This window comes from Lotus japonicus, chromosome 1, assembly GCF_012489685.1.
Source record: "Lotus japonicus ecotype B-129 chromosome 1, LjGifu_v1.2".
Taxonomy (NCBI): domain Eukaryota; kingdom Viridiplantae; phylum Streptophyta; class Magnoliopsida; order Fabales; family Fabaceae; genus Lotus; species Lotus japonicus.
In genome coordinates, this window is record NC_080041.1 from 1,183,190 (window position 1) to 1,201,494 (window position 18,305).

The window sequence follows — 18,305 nt, forward strand, 5'->3', positions numbered from 1 at the left end:
TGGGATTAGCGTGATAAAAGAAGAGTTAGTACCCCTGGGCCACCTTCCACTAGCATGAAAGTCATCTACCATCCTCTTCACATCAAATTGCAGGATATCCCAGAATTCCTTAATAAACTTAAAATTATACCCATCAGGTCCTGGGCTTTTGTTACCATCGCAATCCCATACTGCATCTCTAATTTCTGCCATGGAGAATTCAGAAGTCAAGAAGATATTATCTGCTTCAGAAATCTGTTTAAAAGAAACCACCCCATCAAGGTTTTGTCTCCTTCCCCATACTCTTTAAACTTCATCTCAAAAAAAGCTGACACCTTCTTTCACCACCCTAGGATACTCCTTCCATTCACCCTCCAGGTGCAAGCCATTCAATGAATTAATACGCCTCCTCCAATTAACCACCCTGTGAAAAAAACTTGAATTAGCATCTCCCTCCTTAAGCCACTGGATTCTAGATTTTTGTTTCAACAGAGATTCCTGCATATTTGTTACCCTCCAAAATTCCCCCATTAATTCCTTTCTTTCTATGATTTCTTCCTCTTAAAGAATTTGCGACGCTGCCATAAGATCAAGTTGGTTCAACCTGCTGACAATCATCTCCTTCTGCTTTAAATTAATATCACCAAACACTTATGTATTTCTTTAAGAGCCACAACGCCACAATGCTGAAAATCCAAATCCACCCAATTTGCTTCTACAAATTTACGAAAGCGAGGATCCGAATGCCAACAATCAAGCACGTGAAACGGTTTGGGCCCCCATTCCCGATCTAAATGTTTTAGAACCACCGGGCAATGATCAGACACATTACGATCCAAGATCTACTGCACACTATGAGGCCACACAGATATCCATTCCAAAGAAACCAAGCACCTATCCAAGCGACTCATAGTAGTTCCGTTTGGTCGGATCCAAGTGAACTTTCTCCCTGTCATTAGAATATCAACTAATTCCATAGCATGGATAAACTCATTAAAAAATCCTGCATCCCTGTGATCAAAAAATGAATCAGATGACATTCCTCTCATTTCAGCAGGCACTCTCACAACATTAAAATCCCCAACAACACACCAACATGCAGGTCCATTCCTAGCCCTCCATTCAATAAGCTCTCCCCACAACTGGCGTTTTTCATCTGTATTACAAGGAGCATAAACATTTACTAAAATAACAGTCTCACTCCAGTTTCCCCATCTGCCTTTCACAGACAACCATCTTGAACTACTTCTGCTTTCTTCAACTACAAAGCATCCCTTTCTCCAAATGCATAAGAGCCCACCTCCTCGATTAATAGCCGGAGAAAACAACCATTCAATCTCTTCATTTCCCCATAATCTCTGTCATAGGCTCAGATCAATCGTAGCTAGTTTTGTCTCCGGGAAGCAAGCAAAATCAATTTTCTCCTTATTGATAAGGTTTCTAATAACTCTTCCTTTTGCACTGCTCCCGATCCCTCTGGTATTATAGCTTAGTATTTTCATCAGGACACCTGGTTCAAATCCCCTCCCTGCTGATTACTATCTCCTCCACACCCGAGCTCATCCCGAACCTCCATGGCAACCATACGCCCAACAACCTCCTCTTCATCACCCTCAAACCTCAGCCCCAACTCCTTACCCATGATCCACATATTCCTAGCTTCATTTTCTCGATGTTTAAACCAAAAGATTCCATTGCAATTCCTTATTCTGAGTCTGCAACTGATTCACTAACAGACAAATAAACCTTCTGCCTTAACTGCTTTCTTTGTGCTGCACTTCTGATACATCTTCTTGAATTGGATTCTAGGGAGAAATCCACAGAAGCGGGAACAATTCTCGGAGAAGGAGCACCAGAGCTGTCCTTAATTATAACAGCGAGTCCTTCAAGAAGAGGAACAGAACCAGGATCACTCACCTCATTTGAGCCGCAACATCAGGCGTAAAAGTATTGGAATTCTCCTTTTGGCCAGTGCATCCTCTGACATTATCACCCCTTCTGATGGGTATGCTATAAGCATGTGATTATTTATTGCCTTTAATTACGAAAATCATGCTACTTTACTAGGAAAAATTTATTATGGACCAGTTTTTGGTGATCTAAACTTACATCACTACCTGTTGACCTGATATTGGAGGTAATTTTGTATTTTTTGAAATTTTGAAAAAACAAATAATTAATATAAAATAGAATGATTAGTGAATGTTAATTTATGATTTAAGCTAATATAGTTCATCTCCCTCACCAGCAATCCATGATATTCATGACTTCATCTTCTTCTTTTTCATCATCATTATCATGGATCCATGAAAATATCAACAACAAACCCAGTAACACACATAGAGACAGCTACAAAATCAAAAATTGATTTTATTCATCAACTTTTTAACAAAACAAAATTGATTTCCAAGAAATAACATAAGAACCCAGACTCATCCTCTACACCTCACGCGCATCCACCAACCAACTCACGAGCCTCCACCCAAACGCCAAGAAATCCACCATCCCACCAGATCTGCCCCTCCGATTCCGACCTCGCCTCATCCTCCGCGGTTGCCACCCCTTACCCCGCCGCCGATGCTTCTCCATCACAGACCTAAGCTCAATCTCCATCCCCAACAGACCCATATCAACAACACTCAACCTCCCGTGTGGCAACTCCAATTCCCCATCCCCACCACGAATCCGATCTCCCACAGTCCCACCATGCTCCTTCTCCTTCTTCAACCTGGGTTTTCATTGCTTTTGGGTTTCGAAGCTGGAGCAAGGTCGAAACTTGAACACCACCCAGGTTAGCAAGCATCGTGCATAGGGTTTTGGGTTTGGTTGATTTCTGGATCGATTGAAACGTTGTCTCCTCCTTCGACAACGGCGGTGCAGAGCTCTTCTACCAGTCCAACGCGCGTTGATGATGGCGGAGTCCACCTGTTTCTGAATAGATCTTTTGCTATTTTTGCAAAAGATCTTTGTTCATGTAAGATCTGGTTTCTTCTAGGTTATGGGTATTTATAGTTTAGGGATTTTTTGGTCTGCTTTGACATGGGTTTCAAATAGAAGCAGTTCTGAGTCGGTGATCGAAGTAGACCTGCAAGGAACCGAAGCAGCTTGCAAAGCGCGAGAAACTGAACATCTGGGTCGGTTTTTGGGGTTGGATATTTTGTCTCTTGTCCATAACAACATCGAGATATAACAGGGAATTGAATTGCTCTTCTTTCTGAATCTACCCATAGTCTGAACCAAGTTGGAATCGTTATATGGATTTGGTGGGGTTTCGGTGGTGGTGGTGAGAGAGAGGGGGGGGGGGGTTGATGGTTGTGGGTTTCTGGGTGAAGAAGAATTTTTGATGATCTGGGTTGAAATCATAAATTTGATGCAATAATGGTTTCTGTAATTGAGATTCAGGAAGGTTGTGGGGGTAGTGGTTGTTTGGTGGGAGGAAGTAAAGAAGAAGATGAACTGATCCAATTAGCTTAAATCATACATTAACATTCACTAATTATATAACTAATTATACTATGATATATTAATTATTTTATTTTTGAAAAATTACAAATTACCTGCAAAACCTGCAGTAGCAGGTCAAAAGCAGGTGGTGCAACTATAGACCACAAAAAAGTGGTCCATAGTAAACGGCTCCACTTTGCTGAGTAAGATTTTTACTTTTGCCATTTTGAATCAGGTAGTGCCAGAGTGGTAACTATGATCAAGTTTTGCCATTTTGAATCAAGAATTGGCAATTGACAACCGCTGACTCTTCAGGATTTGAAGAAAGAAAGAGAAAGATTTAGAAGCCAAAATCTGTGAGGAAAAGTGGGAAAGGGAAATGAAAAAAAAAATATATAATTACTAATGTGACGTGGAAAAAAAAAACTAACATGTCAGCACTTACCTGCAAGCTGGTATGCCAAGCAAGACATCGTATCGTCGATAAATTGCACTTAAATCACCGTCCTTTGCAACATTAACTTAGCCAAGATTGACCTCTCTTTTTTGATAAAAAATTTAATATTTTTGAAGATTTAAATTAACATATTAGGATTATTCACGGCAATCATGACAAAATAAACACTTCTTTGACAAAGTACATAAAATTAACAAAACAATTACAAAATAAACTTCATAATATCTTTATAAACACAATCAAACTTATAATTTTAATTTCTCCCGTGCAAGGCACGGTTCATATACTAGTTTCAAAAAATAAGTGAATGTACTTGTTTTGCCCTTCTCGTTTGGGGTAGGATGACAACAGTTCGGGTTCGGGTTTTGCCTTTCCAAACCCAAACCCGAACTCTTATACTCAAACCCAAACCCGTCGGGTTTCTGGTGTACTCAAACCCGTTGTAGCCTCAAACTCATGTCCTAACCTAACTTCATGCATAATTTTTTTGCAAAAAAAAAACCATAACTTATATTATTTTGTTGTGAAAAAACCGTTTTATATCTTTTTGCAAGAAAATATGCTATTTTTATGTTCAACTAGAACCAAATTGTGTAACAAAAAAAAACAACTATAACCAAATTGTTAACCAATCAAGTTGTTAACATGGTATATATATAGTACTTTTGTAATTTCATATATATTGTTCGGGTGCTGGTGCGGGTTTCACCAATACCAAACCTGAACCAATCGCATCGGGTTTTACCCATAAAATCGGGTCGGGTTCAGGCGGGTACCCACGAGTTCAGGTAATATTGCCATCCCTAGTTTGGGGAGTGCCACCACCTTCTAAGCTTGGATTTAGGTGTGGGGATTCCTCAGTTGCCTCCTGAGCATGTTGTTTAGTGTGTTTCTCTATTTGGGGCTTTGTCCCCTCCTTGTAACAAAAAAATTAAAAATATAACTTTATGCAAATTAATAAATAAATAATGATATTATTAACACTCCACTTTATCTTTTATCTTTGTTCTCTTATTTTTTCTTTTTATCTCTCTTCTCTTTTCCTATCACATCAATCATCATATCTCTCAATTTTCTCTCTTCTTTTTTCTATTTTTCTCCATAAAGTGGTGGTGGAGAAGTATGGAGGATTCATTTTCCTTAATCATCTTCTATATAAACCGTTTGGAAGAGTTTATCTTATAGTAGAAGAACTTGTGTAAATGTTTAGGAAAGTTTATTTAAAAAGTTATACAACCTATACCAATAAATCAAAAAAAAAATTGGGTTAATTTTCATAAGATCGTCCAAGTTAGCTTATGAATAAGAGTATATACTTACATATAACTTATTTTTAGCACATCTCAATAAGTTTGTCAAATAACTTATGAATAATCGTTTAGTTAAATTATTTATCCAAATATAAACTGTATTTATTACATAAAAAGTAGCCACATTTATTTTTTAAGCAGAAAATATATACTATCTTTCATTAAGTAAGCTTCAAATAATTATTAACACTAGAAATTAGATAATTCCCCCCCCCCCCACACACTTTTTTTCTGGTTTCGTCCCTGCTTATAGCCATGAAGATTGGTTTAGAAAAGACATATGACAAGTTGAGTTGGGAGTAACTCCGACTAACCCTGCACGAGTTTGGCTTCCCTAGTAGTATTATTGATTTTATCATGTGGTTGTCCAATCTTCTGGGCTATTAGTCTCGTGGAATGGCTCAAAACCAAAGGGTTTCGTTAAGGGGACCCGCTATTGACATACCTCTTCTTATTGTCATGGAAAAGTTCCCTACTATTATTAATATTATTCATCATAAGGTAATTTAGGGCCTCTAGAAACCAGTTCATATGGTGTGGAACTATCTGAGTTGTTTTGTCATGCTTCTAACAACGAAATCTAGGATGTTTCTTCAACATTACACGAGTTCTCTATGACTTCTGGTCTTAAGGTGAACCTCAGAAGGGGTGGGATGGGTAGCTCACATGGTTGAGCTAAGGGTAATTGCAGGTGAAGGGTCAGGGTTTGAACCCTGAGGAAGGATAATTTGTACTAATATACTAACAACTAACACTGCCTATAAAAAAGGTGAACCTCAGGAAGTTTCGCGCATTATGTACACTCCTGGTGTTAGTAGGGTGAGGAAAAACAACTTCAGCACCATTTCCTCTATCCCTTCCGCTAGTGATCTGGGGAAGTATCTTGGATTCTCCATTCTGAGTTGACCCTTACTTGTTTGATTGCGTATTGTGTGGGCGCTTAACGTCATTTAGGTGAGTGAGATGACAAACCAAATAGTATATGATCTTCGAGTATGTGTCGGATAAAATGGAGTTTGTGCTGGAGTTGGTGGAGAAGATGATCGACGAGAAGCTGCTGGCGCTTAAGGAGGAGTTGTGAAACTTTTTCCTTAAGTTGTGACTTCATGACAACCTTATACTTTTCTTCCATCAATTCTAGCAACTCTTTTTGAATTAGTTTTGATTTAAATTTCGAGCACATGTTTACGTGTCGGTTAAATAATATTAATTTGGATATTATTTTATTATTGCTATGATATTATGGGGTATTTAACTATCAATTGATATTTGATTAAAGTTTTTGAAAATGTGGGTTCAGATATTCATGTTGTTTTGTGATATTTAAGTTTGTTTTGAGTAAGAAATGCTTGGTATTTAAGCACATCCTTTGAGAGTACACCTCTCTTCATAGGAACTCTCAGATGCACCGTTGCATTTGATGGCATGAAGTTTTAAACTCGTTTTAAAAAATTGGCCCCTTATTTTTTATAAATTACTAATGTGACCCCTGATCCAAAGTTGGGGCGTTATAGTTGCAAAGTTGAAGGAGAGAAAAAATCCAATTACATAAAGGTATTCTTATTAAAAAAAAAATCAATACATCACAAACTATAAGTTGATTCTTACCAAAAAGCAATAAACTATACTTCCAATTAGGTAATTTTGAACTGTGATAGGTCTGTTCAAAGCAATCTGAGAAAGTCTAGCTTTAATGTTATTACATACTTTTTTGTTGAACGCTTTAGTAGAGATATCCAGCTTATTACTTGGGCAATTTTTTCAATGCATGCATACATTGGTTGGATAAGTTGGCATCAGGATCTGAACTAAGTACATATTCAAGGCCTGATTTTGAAGCATGTCATGACAGTAGGAGGCAAATATTGAAATAGCAACTAGATATTTTGGAATTTATGTCTTGCAATATACTAATCAAAGTCTAGCACGAGGAAGTAAGCATTTAGAGCAGCCATTTTGTAGGATAAGAACAATATTAATCAAGGTATAGCAATCAAAAGAGTAAGATTTGCTGGAAACAATAGATGCAAGAATCTCAAATACAATTTCCAGCAAGAGATTGTCCGAATGGAGTAGGCAGACTTCCCAAAACTGTTTAAAAAGCATACCAAAATTCATGTTCATTTCTAATCCTTAGCAAGGTATTTATCATATCCCAATATTATTTACAATAAAAAAAACTTGCATAACTGAACCTAAACCTAAACCTATGGTGTAACTGATAAGTGTCATTTTTACGTATATTTGAGTATCATTTTAGACACTTGTTTGACTTGTGTGCTTCAATTTATACCATTTTAATCCTCAATTGATTAGTTTAGGTTTAGGATAGGTTTTATGATAATTTCAATTCTAATCCCAACTTTTTGATGCATAAAGTTAAAAGTTGTTTGAGCATAACTGGAATCCCGCATTCGTTAACCGTCGGATTGAGCTAAAATTTGGATATATGGTTCATAACACATGGAACTTTAATTTGAACGGTTGGATTGGGAAAAGTGCATGATTTGGTGAGAAAATGAGGTTTCGGAAGTGTTCAGAGCACCGGGCGGCCCCCCAGAGAGCGTCGGGCGCACAAGGCGGTTGAGTAAACCCACCTATGAAGAAACAGGGGGCGCTGGGCGCCCAGACTGCAAGTTTTCACTATAAAAGTCTTTTTTCAGAAGATTGGGTAACGTATATCACGACCCATCACTTAGAAATTCAGAGAAACACTTGAGAGACAAGGAGAGAGACTTAGGAGGCTAGAGAAGAAGCTCCGGAGGTCGGATTCGGCGGCGAGACATCGCGACAGTTTCGGTTCTTCTCATTCTTCTTCTCTATTTGTAAAGCTATCCATGAAAATGGATAGTTAATCTCTCTTTTGTTGGGATTTGATGTAATTGTATGATACTTATGCTCTCTATGTGATTCTCTTTCATATAAAGCATGTTTCTTGTTTATGGTTTAGTGGTTTTCTCTTGATCTTCATGCTATATCTTAAATTGATCACCTAGGATATTTTGCTTGATTCGACTTGTGAGCGAAAGCTACAACGTTTTGAGTCCGAACTAGAGTTAATCACCTAATAATCCTAATTGCTAGACATAGAGTTAGGTTTGTTAGTCACTTAAACACCTGAACTTCATGATAACTATCTTTCTTAATCGTGTGAGACATCAATGTTTAGGATTAAATAGTTATTGCTATCCACTCATGCGAGACATCGACGAAGTAGGGTTGAACTGGTGTAGATGAATCATATTCTTAGGCTTGGTTTGTATTTGAATCAATAGAACGCACAAAGTCATTCAATGAAATCTCATCCCAACAATTTCTCTTACCTGTTGTTTCTCCGTAAGTTTATTTGTTTTCCTTTTTACGTTCATGTATAACCAATCAATCTCTAATGAATCCATCATTTAAGTTTGTTAACTATTGAATGGCATAGTGTTACACCTCCCTGTGGATACGACAAAACCCTTTACTATACTATAATTGAGTCTTGAGAGATTCAAACGTAGATTGGTAAAAAATCTTTCATTAGTAACTTGCAACAACTGCACCCATAGCTACGGAACCTAAATTTCTGAAGGCTGATCATGCCAATCACCCACTTCCTTATTTTCATCATGCTTGTATTAAAATCCTCATTGCTGTTAGAGATGGTGTTGTTCAATAAGGTGTTGTACACAAGGTTCTCTCTTGTATTAAAATACTCACACACACATTACTATTGGGACAAAAACTATTTAACAATTGTACTCACTTATATCTATTTTTTTTGTCCATGACACTCAAGGTGATTGAAGACTTGAGCTATTTTGTTCTATTGAAGAAAGTGGCGAAGGAAGAGTATATAGGCCTGAACTTGAAATAGGTGAGAGCAGCAGTTCCATGGCAGGGAGGTGTTTCGCAATTGTTAAATATTAGTGAAAGTATATACTGGTTTTTTTTTTTTGAAGTTTGAATAAGTTCTTCCATGAGAAAGGGAGTCGTTTTTTACCTTAAGTTGTTGACAGTATAATCTTTTAATTGAACTCACTAATGCCTTTTTTTATGTTTTTATAATTTATTGTGCTTTATAAATCTAATCATGATTAGTTGTTCGTTCAAATAATCATATTAATTTCTAGTGCTTTGATCTGATGTCAAAGACATAACTCTTCTACAAGATAAAGTCCTTAGTGTTATTCAATACTTATTTTCCATGTATTCTATGATCTTCATGGAAACGCCTATTCCATACAAGGTGTTTTTCCTTCTGAATGGATAAGGATAGAATACGATTATTGTTAAATTAGAGAAATATTTAATTCACAAAACTTCAAAATTCTCTTAATTTTAAGCCTGCACAGGTCATCTAGTATTTTGGATGGGGGCGCACCTACTGGCTACTGCACATTGTTTCACTAAGCTGGCAATTTTTACAATATTTTATTTTATACTTTTATTATGGTTGTTGCTTCAAAAACACTCAATGCAGTCAACGTACGTTCATCTCGTCATCTGTGCAAGATTGAGAACTCAGATCATATTAGTATTGGACCCTTGGATCCCCAAAAGAATATTTTGATTTTGACCATTCCCTAATATCCCTCTTAAGTCTTTTTAACTTTTCCTTTAAAACATATACCCCCACCCTTCCACCCCTGGTTTTCCCCAACTGTCCTCTATACATTTTTTGAAAGTGGGATCACCCAACCAGCAATCAAGGACTCTAAAGGGTTTAGGGCCCAGTCCAAATTCATATGTCTCATCACTAGAGGACAATGATCCGAAATGGATCTGTTGAGGACAAACTGTGAACAGTTAGGCCATTGATTAACCACTCTTGTGATACAAGGAATCTATCTAGCCTACTCTTCACATTCCCCGTCCCCTATACCATGTGTACTTTCTATTGAATATTGGAATATCCACAACTTCCATATTATCTATGAACGCATTAAGCTCATATATATATCTCCCTACTGCAACTAGAAGGTCGTAGAGTACTACCCTTTCTCTCCTCCCACTTTCTCACGGCATTAATGCTTTGTTTGGTAGAGTGAAGTGTAGAGAGAAATGGGGAAGAGAGAGTTAGGGGGAGGAAGAAGGAAGTATGTGTGTTTGGTAAGTGGGAAGAGGGAGATAGAGGAGAGAAAAAGTGGTGGGACCCACAACTTTTTTAGTCTCTCCAAATTGGAGAGATGGGGAGAGATGAGTGGTTGCTTGATTTTGGGTCTCTCTCTTCTCTATCTCTCTTCACTTTTTATCATACCAAACAACCTTTAAATCTACTCTATTTCTAACCTATTTTCTCTCTACTCAACTTCTCTCTTCTCTACTCTCTCTTCTCTATCTCTCTCTACTCTACCAAACAGAGTGTAAAGTCCCCAACCAAACACCATAGATCCACCCCAGCAATGCGCTTAAAAGCTAACAGCTCCTCCCAAAGCCTTCTCTTCTCCCCCATAGGACAAGGACAAGGAGAGTAGATGTTGATGATAAAGCATGGAACCTCACAAATATTTTCATGTTATAAGTGTATTATACAAGAATATTGTATACTTTCATTTTTTTATAGGGTAAAAGTCTAACACGGGATGCATACTTTACTTGAAAATACTTTCATGTATATGTTAAAACTAAGGGATCCTAAAACTAATTAAAAAATTTAGGTAAAAAATTTCATTATTTTTTAATAACTTTAGGAGTAAATATATATAAAATCATGAAAATCTGATAGTGATAATGTGTCGTATGAAGTTATGCTTAAATTACAGGGTAAAATGCTTTTACACGGAAAGAAATATTTTACATGCAAGTACTTACATGTAAAAATTGGTTGAGAAAATTTCATATAATCTAAATATTTTTTTAAAATAAATTTAGAAGTAAATATAAATATGATGATTTTACGGTGAAAACAAAATGGTAAATGCTGTTGTACCCATAAAATATTTTGGGTATGGTACCCACATTGAGTAATTTAATAGATGATTATTATATTATTTTAGATAAATTTTACATTTTCGCATTTCATTTTACTATTCAATTAATTTCATCTTATGAAATTTATTTTTTAATGAAAAATGGTTTAGTTGTAGAGATGAACGATGATGGTTGAGACGCGCGCAAAATGACTATGATTGACGGATGAACAAAGTCTAAAAAAACACAACCTACAAATCTCATGTCTCTAAGAATGAAACGTTGCATCACTACGATAAAATAACATCAAAATTATAACTTGTATATGCTTCTTTATTATTGAATTATCTCCTTTTGGGTACCATACCTTGATTTGACTCAACGTGCCATAGCAAACACCAAACAAAATACTAACAATTTTTTTTTCGTTTGCATCTCTATTATTGCATTTCAATCCGTTTGTGTTCTTTTCGTGCCGTTTCAATTGCATTTTGCTTTTTGCATATAGCTTCGTTTTGATTTTAGGTTGCTTTTTCGGTCAAGCTCCACACTGCACCTGCCCTGCTATTTATATCTTGACATTGAATCCTTTTTCATTGCTTCTATCTGTGAATTGTGTGCAGCAGGTTACTGAAAATGACACCAAATTCAGGTGTTATTTTTCTTTCTCACTTCTAGTGCTCAGCCGAATTCAAAAAGTGACGTGTTTTTGAGAAAACAATATCAATCTACTGCTGTGTCTAGTCCCTCATTTGCTCAAAGATTTGAATACCAACCGGAGGTATGTATGGTCATTTCTCAATCTCTGCCTACCTGCACTGCATGGCATGGCATGATATGTGTACTCATCATGATTTTGTGTAATGTGCATCATTGGCAGATTCGCTGTCTCATGGAACTCATGGTTAACTTTGTATGCAATGACAAAAGTATCTTTTTTAGGGAACTTATCTGGTACGTTCTGTACTGTGATCCCATCCCATGTAGATTTTCTTGTTGGATGTTATATATTTATGCATTGTTCAATCTATGCATTTATTACAGCAATGCTTGCGAAGCCTTGGATAAGCTGCGATTTTTTAGTGTTACAAAACCTGAACTGCTGAAGGATGCTGTCGATTTTCGTATTGACATTGAGACTGATACTGAGAAAGGGATTGTCACTATTACGTAAGATAAATACTTCTTGATTTTATTTTTACTTTTTATAATTCAGTTGGTACTTCAATTTTTATTTTTATTTTAAACATGCAGAGATACCGGGATAGGCATGACCAAAGAACAATTAATTGATTCCTTTGGAACCATCGCTAAAAGAGAGAATGTTCAGTTTTTGAAGTCTCTCAAGGTCCTTCCTCTCCTAAAGGATGCTTTATGATGATATTGTCTTTATTTTATTTTTCATTTATGTGTTTATTTGCTGACTTGGTTTATCATTAAATAGCTTAGCAAAGATGCTCATGACAATAATTACTTCATTGATGGACTCTGTTCAGGATTTTATTCCGCTTTCTTAGTTTCAGATCAGGTATGCATTTGCATGAAAATAAAATTGTGATTTTTTTTTAAGTTTTAAATTCATATTTTCTTTTTTTTTGTTGAAGGTGGTTGTCTCGACCAAGAGTCCAAAGTGAAATAAACAATATGTTTGGGAAGGAGAGGCAAATGCTAGTTCATATACCATATATGAGGAAACCGATCCTAAGAAGCTAATTCCTAGAGGAACTCGCCTTACACTGTTTCTTAAGGTATGTTGACAATCTCCATGCTTGATCTTCAACTAACTCATTTAATTTCTTTATTCAGAAGCTTACAGATGTGTGTGCATCTTACCCAATAAGGGCGGAATACAAACACTATGCGCAACCAAAGGAGATTAACAATTTTTTGAAACGCCACTTGTATCTGTTTTCCAACCCTGTATCCATTCCAAAGGTAGAGGAGTTTACTTATGAAATTCCAAATTTTTAATTTCTATGAAAGATTCCTATTAATTGTCTCGGGTTGTTTTTGTATCTTAAGCGTAAAGAACTGCATGTTTACTGTTGTATTTTACCAGCTTCCTTCATCTGTTTGCAGTACGATGAGCAGTTCTTCTATGACAAACCCAATGAAAAGGACATTTATTTTTCTGGTATTCGTACTGGCGCTGAGGATTATCGGAACATCAACCCCTCTCTCAACTTGGGAAGATGGCCACTGTTTTTAACTCGAAGGTTTGTGGTCAAGTCTTCTTTTCGTGAAGCTGGCTGTGCTTTGGTGTCTCTCCACACCGATGAAGCACGAGCAATAGAAAAAGTAACCATCGTCCCGTCGCATGGTACTTTTGGATCTGTGAAGTTTGTTTCTAGTATTGTTGGGGACTGCAGAACAAAGGAACAAATGCTCACGGAGCTAATAATTCTCATGGGAAGGAAGGCGGCTGAGCATATTGTCTTTGGGGAGCTTGAATCGAACCAGGCCGTATCTCCAAGTATTTTCAGTGCTACGAGTCTAGCTGTTGAGTTTGAAACTCGTTATGAAATGAATGTCAAAATCGGCCCAATCTACCTTGATTATAAATCGAATGTGGTAAGCTCCCCCGGTCGGGTTTGCATCGAAAATGAAGCGCGAAAGCTAATACAAACTCCATATGAGATTGCAGAAGAAATTCTTTTGAGGCATCCAGAAGAACTCCTAGCTATTGCACTCGCACTTCTGGAGCGAGGGGTACTTTCCCCAAAAGAGATTGATATCTTGCTTGAAAAGACGAGGAGCGGTCTACGGTAGAAGGTTGGCGGTTTTTTCCCTCTATTCAAATTTTTTAAAATTATACCTATCTTTGTTTTGAAAAAGTAAATCCTTTCGCAGTGTCTCATGTGAAGAGCATGCCTTTTTTGGAAGAATATGTTGAGAATATGCAAAAACAGCATGCATCTATAGGGAAAATATAGAAAACTTTGTCATATTAATTGAACATGTGTCATATTAATATCAAGTGATGTAGGACCTGGACCCGAATTGAATTCCTATATAGGAAAGAAAAAAGGATTGTCACCATCATAGGGTTTCAGAAAATGAGTTCATAAAAATTTGGAAGTCGGATTTAGAAGGGTTGAAGTGTGAGACTAAGTGACACTCTTTAGTGAAATGGTAGAATTGTAAGGTTTCAGAAAAGTAGTTTATCATTTTTAACAAATTGTAAATGCTTGTAGCATAATATAAAAACAATTGTAAACAAAAACTTATAACATACTGTAAATGCTTCTAGCAAACTGTAAATGCTTATAATAACTTGTAACAAATTGTAAATGAATCCATAAACTATAAATTCTTATAGCAACTTGTAACAAACTGTAAATACGTATAGCAAACTGTAAACAACAACTTATAGCATACTGTAAATGCTTTACTTCTTCGTATATATGAGATACATAAACCCGGATGTATTCTTCTTTAGCATATTGAGAATTCTCCTAGGAGCAAACTTCGTTGGCATGAAGATTTCAGTTGACATATCTTTTTGTAGAACAAATCCATATGCCATATTTGCCAACTTGTCTGCGCAGGTGTTGACCTCCTTGGGCACTTTGACCAATTTCAGTTTCATATGTGTTTTGAAGGCCAATATATCATATAATCCAGGCTTGTGTGTAAAACCTGTTAATTCTAACTTCTTTAGGTCTTCGATCAATTCATCACAATCGATGTAGACCACTACATGTGTCAACGCCAATGCTACACACATTCTCAGACCCTTCAGCAACGAATATTCCTCAGCTTGGTATGATCCATAAAACCCTTACTGAAAGTCTTCCTCGTAATCACAAAGAACTCCTCCTATCACAACAATTTCGTCCTTGTAACCACCATCACAGTTGAGAGTTATTGAACCTTCAAGTGCCTTGTTGAAGCCCTCGTAGCCTTTGATATTGAAATTGCATAACATGAGTGTTAGAATTAGAGAAGTATTGAGAGAGAAGAGAAATGTAATATTCATAGAGAGAGTACCCATCAGGGTAAGGGGCCCCATTGCAGCTAAATAGGCACTAGCTTCTGACCATGCTGCAGGCCGATGGAGAACACATGACATTCTGATGCATTTTGCTTCGGCCCTAGGAAATTGTAATGACCTCACATGAGAGAGAGTGTTTTCAGCTACCATTTGATTCCTAGACCAGCAAATAAGTTTTTGTTTCCGTAAGAATAATATCATCTAGCTTTGGTAGCATTCTCACCAATATTCACACAAGGGTTAAAACCAAGCTGAGAAAATTGCAAAATGCAGCTGAAACGACAAGCAAAGAAATGCAAGATAGATGAGTAATGAACCAGAGGAAAGTTGGGTCCGGCGAAATGCATCACTGTGCCGGAGTACGGTAGAGAGGGGGAAGAGAGCCACTAAAGAAGAAGGCGGTGCATGCCGGATGGAAGGGTGGAAGTGTGAGACTGAGTGATACTCTTTAGTGAAATGGTAGAATGGTAGGGTTTTAGAGGTGTTCTAGAAGCTTCTAGATGGTTTTAGTTTCTTTTCTCAAAAATCAAAAAGCAGCAAATGAGACAAAAACACAAGGTGACTGGCTGTGTTCCTTACTCAGCAAGCAAAGGCACAAGACGACAAGAAATGACAGAAGACGATTTGAGGGTAATTAAACATTAATGAAACCATAATTAGTTACTTTTTGCTGAAGCCTGCAAATAGAGTGGATATTAATAAGAGTATACTAATGGAATTTGGAAGAAACTTGCAATAGGTGGAGTCTCATGGAAATTTTAAGAATAAAAAGTGGATATAAAATCATAGCATCTATCCACAGTGTCTAGGTGGGAATTTTGAGCCGCGAGTCGAAGAAGTTGCGCTAATAGTCACCATCATAGGGTTTCAGAAAATGAGTTCATAAAAGTTTGGAAGTCGGATTTAGAAGGGTTGAAGTGTGAGACTAAGTGACACTCTTCAGTGAAATGGTAGAATTGTAAGGTTTCAGAAAAGTAGTTTATCATTTTTAACAAATTGTAAATGCTTATAGCATACTATAAAAACAATTGTAAACAAAAACTTATAACATACTGTAAATGCTTCTAGCAAACTGTAAATGCTTATAATAACTTGTAACAAATTGTAAATGAATCCATAAACTATAAATTCTTATAGCAACTTGTAACAAACTGTAAATACGTATAGCAAACTGTAAACAACAACTTATAGCATACTGTAAATGCTTTACTTCTTCGTATATATGAGATACATAAACCCGGATGTATTCTTCTTTAGAATCTTGAGAATTCTCCTAGGAGCAAACTTCTTTGGCATGAAGATTTCAGTTGACATATCTTTTTGTAGAACAAATCCATATGCCATATTTGCCAACTTGTCTGCGCAGGTGTTGACCTCCTTGGGCACTTTGACTAATTTTAGTTTCATATGTGTTTTGAAGGCCAATATATCGTATAATCCAGGCTTGTGTGTAAAACCTGTTAATTCTAACTTCTTTAGGTCTTCGATCAATTCATCACAATCGGTGTAGACCACTACATGTGTCAACGCCAATGCTACACACATTCTCAGACCCTTCAGCAACGAATATTCCTCAGCTTGGTATGATCCATAAAACCCTTACTGAAAGTCTTCCTCGTAATCACAAAGAACTCCTCCTATCACAGCAATTTCGTCCTTGTAACCACCATCACAGTTGAGAGTTATTGAACCTTCAAGTGCCTTGTTGAAGCCCTCGTAGGTTTTAAGGGCATGGTTGTGCTACTAGACATTGAGGATGCCGCAGACGATCTCTTTTTTGGTAGTGAGAAGGCAATAGTGAATAGAAACCAACATGATGTTGAGACCAAACTACTGCATAACACCATGGGTACATAAGTATTCCACAAGGAGGTCTCTGACTCAATTTGCGAAAAGCATCCACTTCCTTGCAAAAAGCATTTCCTTGAAGAAGAGTTTTACCCACTTTGCTCTAATGTCTAGGGCTGTGAAGTTCCCTCTCTACTATTTTATTTATTGATTAAAAGGAAAATGTGACATTTTGATCCTATTTAACAAACTCTACCAAAAAAGTCATCTATTTGTTTGTATGATCAAGATTACGCAAAATTACTTATTTGGTTGCAAAGTTATGGTGGGATAGTCTCCCAACTGAAATAGAGCATCTCTATTTGTAGATGCAGCTTTTCCTTTTCTTAATCAATGAAGTATTGGAATTAAAAAAAAAAACTCATTTGGTTACAAAGGAGTACTTTAGTTTTCTTTAGTTGTTGAGAGGGCAAAAGGCCCAAGTACTTTAGTTTATATGATCATGTCACTACGTATTCATATATGATTGTATGTTTCTTAGGTTTTGCAATTTAAAAAAAAATACTAATTTTAAATGAAGGTATGTAAATTAAATTACATATCCAAGATGTAAAAATTTAATAGTTTCAAAAAAAAATGTAAAAAATTAATTTAATATCTGATTAAAACAAAAGGACTATTAAAATATGAACAATTAAGTTACATTCACTACTGTTTTTATTGACAATTCTGACACCACAAGATACTTTAAAAAAAGAAGAAGGTAAAAGAGTGTATTATTCACAACTTTGAAAAACAAAGCTAAAAAGAAGACAAAGCAAGCAAGGGGGTTATTAGTAGAAACAAAAAGCTAATCACCCCTCTATGAAGTACGATCTCCAAAAGAAAGCAAACCATAAAACTATACAACATCAAAGAACCCTAAACCCAACCAAAAATAAAAGCCCAAAAGCTACAGACTATAAGGGCTCAAAGACCAAAAGAAAGGATAAAGCACTCGACTCCGATCAGAAACACCAAACCACCAACCACCACCCCGAAGGAGGCCTATGCGCTTGAATCTGGGCCGCAATTTGATTCAAAGCAAACTCATATGTACAATCATACCTCATGTCTAAGTACTTTCCCATCAACAAAACACTTCTCGCCCTAGTCATAACACCGTGTGGTTCTGAAAACTCCGCCGGTAGAAGTATCAGCTGATTCCCTTCGTTAGCCTCAAGAGAGATTGTGCCTTCTTCTTCATATAAGCCCCTTGGAATCTCACCTTGAGCCTTTTTCTTCCGACCCCTCTTCAAAACTTTCCTACGTCTCCCCTAGGCCTATGAGCTTTATCCTTGGACATAGAGGATAACAAAACCAACTTCCTAGGTCGTCCACGACCCCTATGGGTAGTTGAACTCAAATCCTCCCGAATCGGAGAACTCCTTAAAACCCC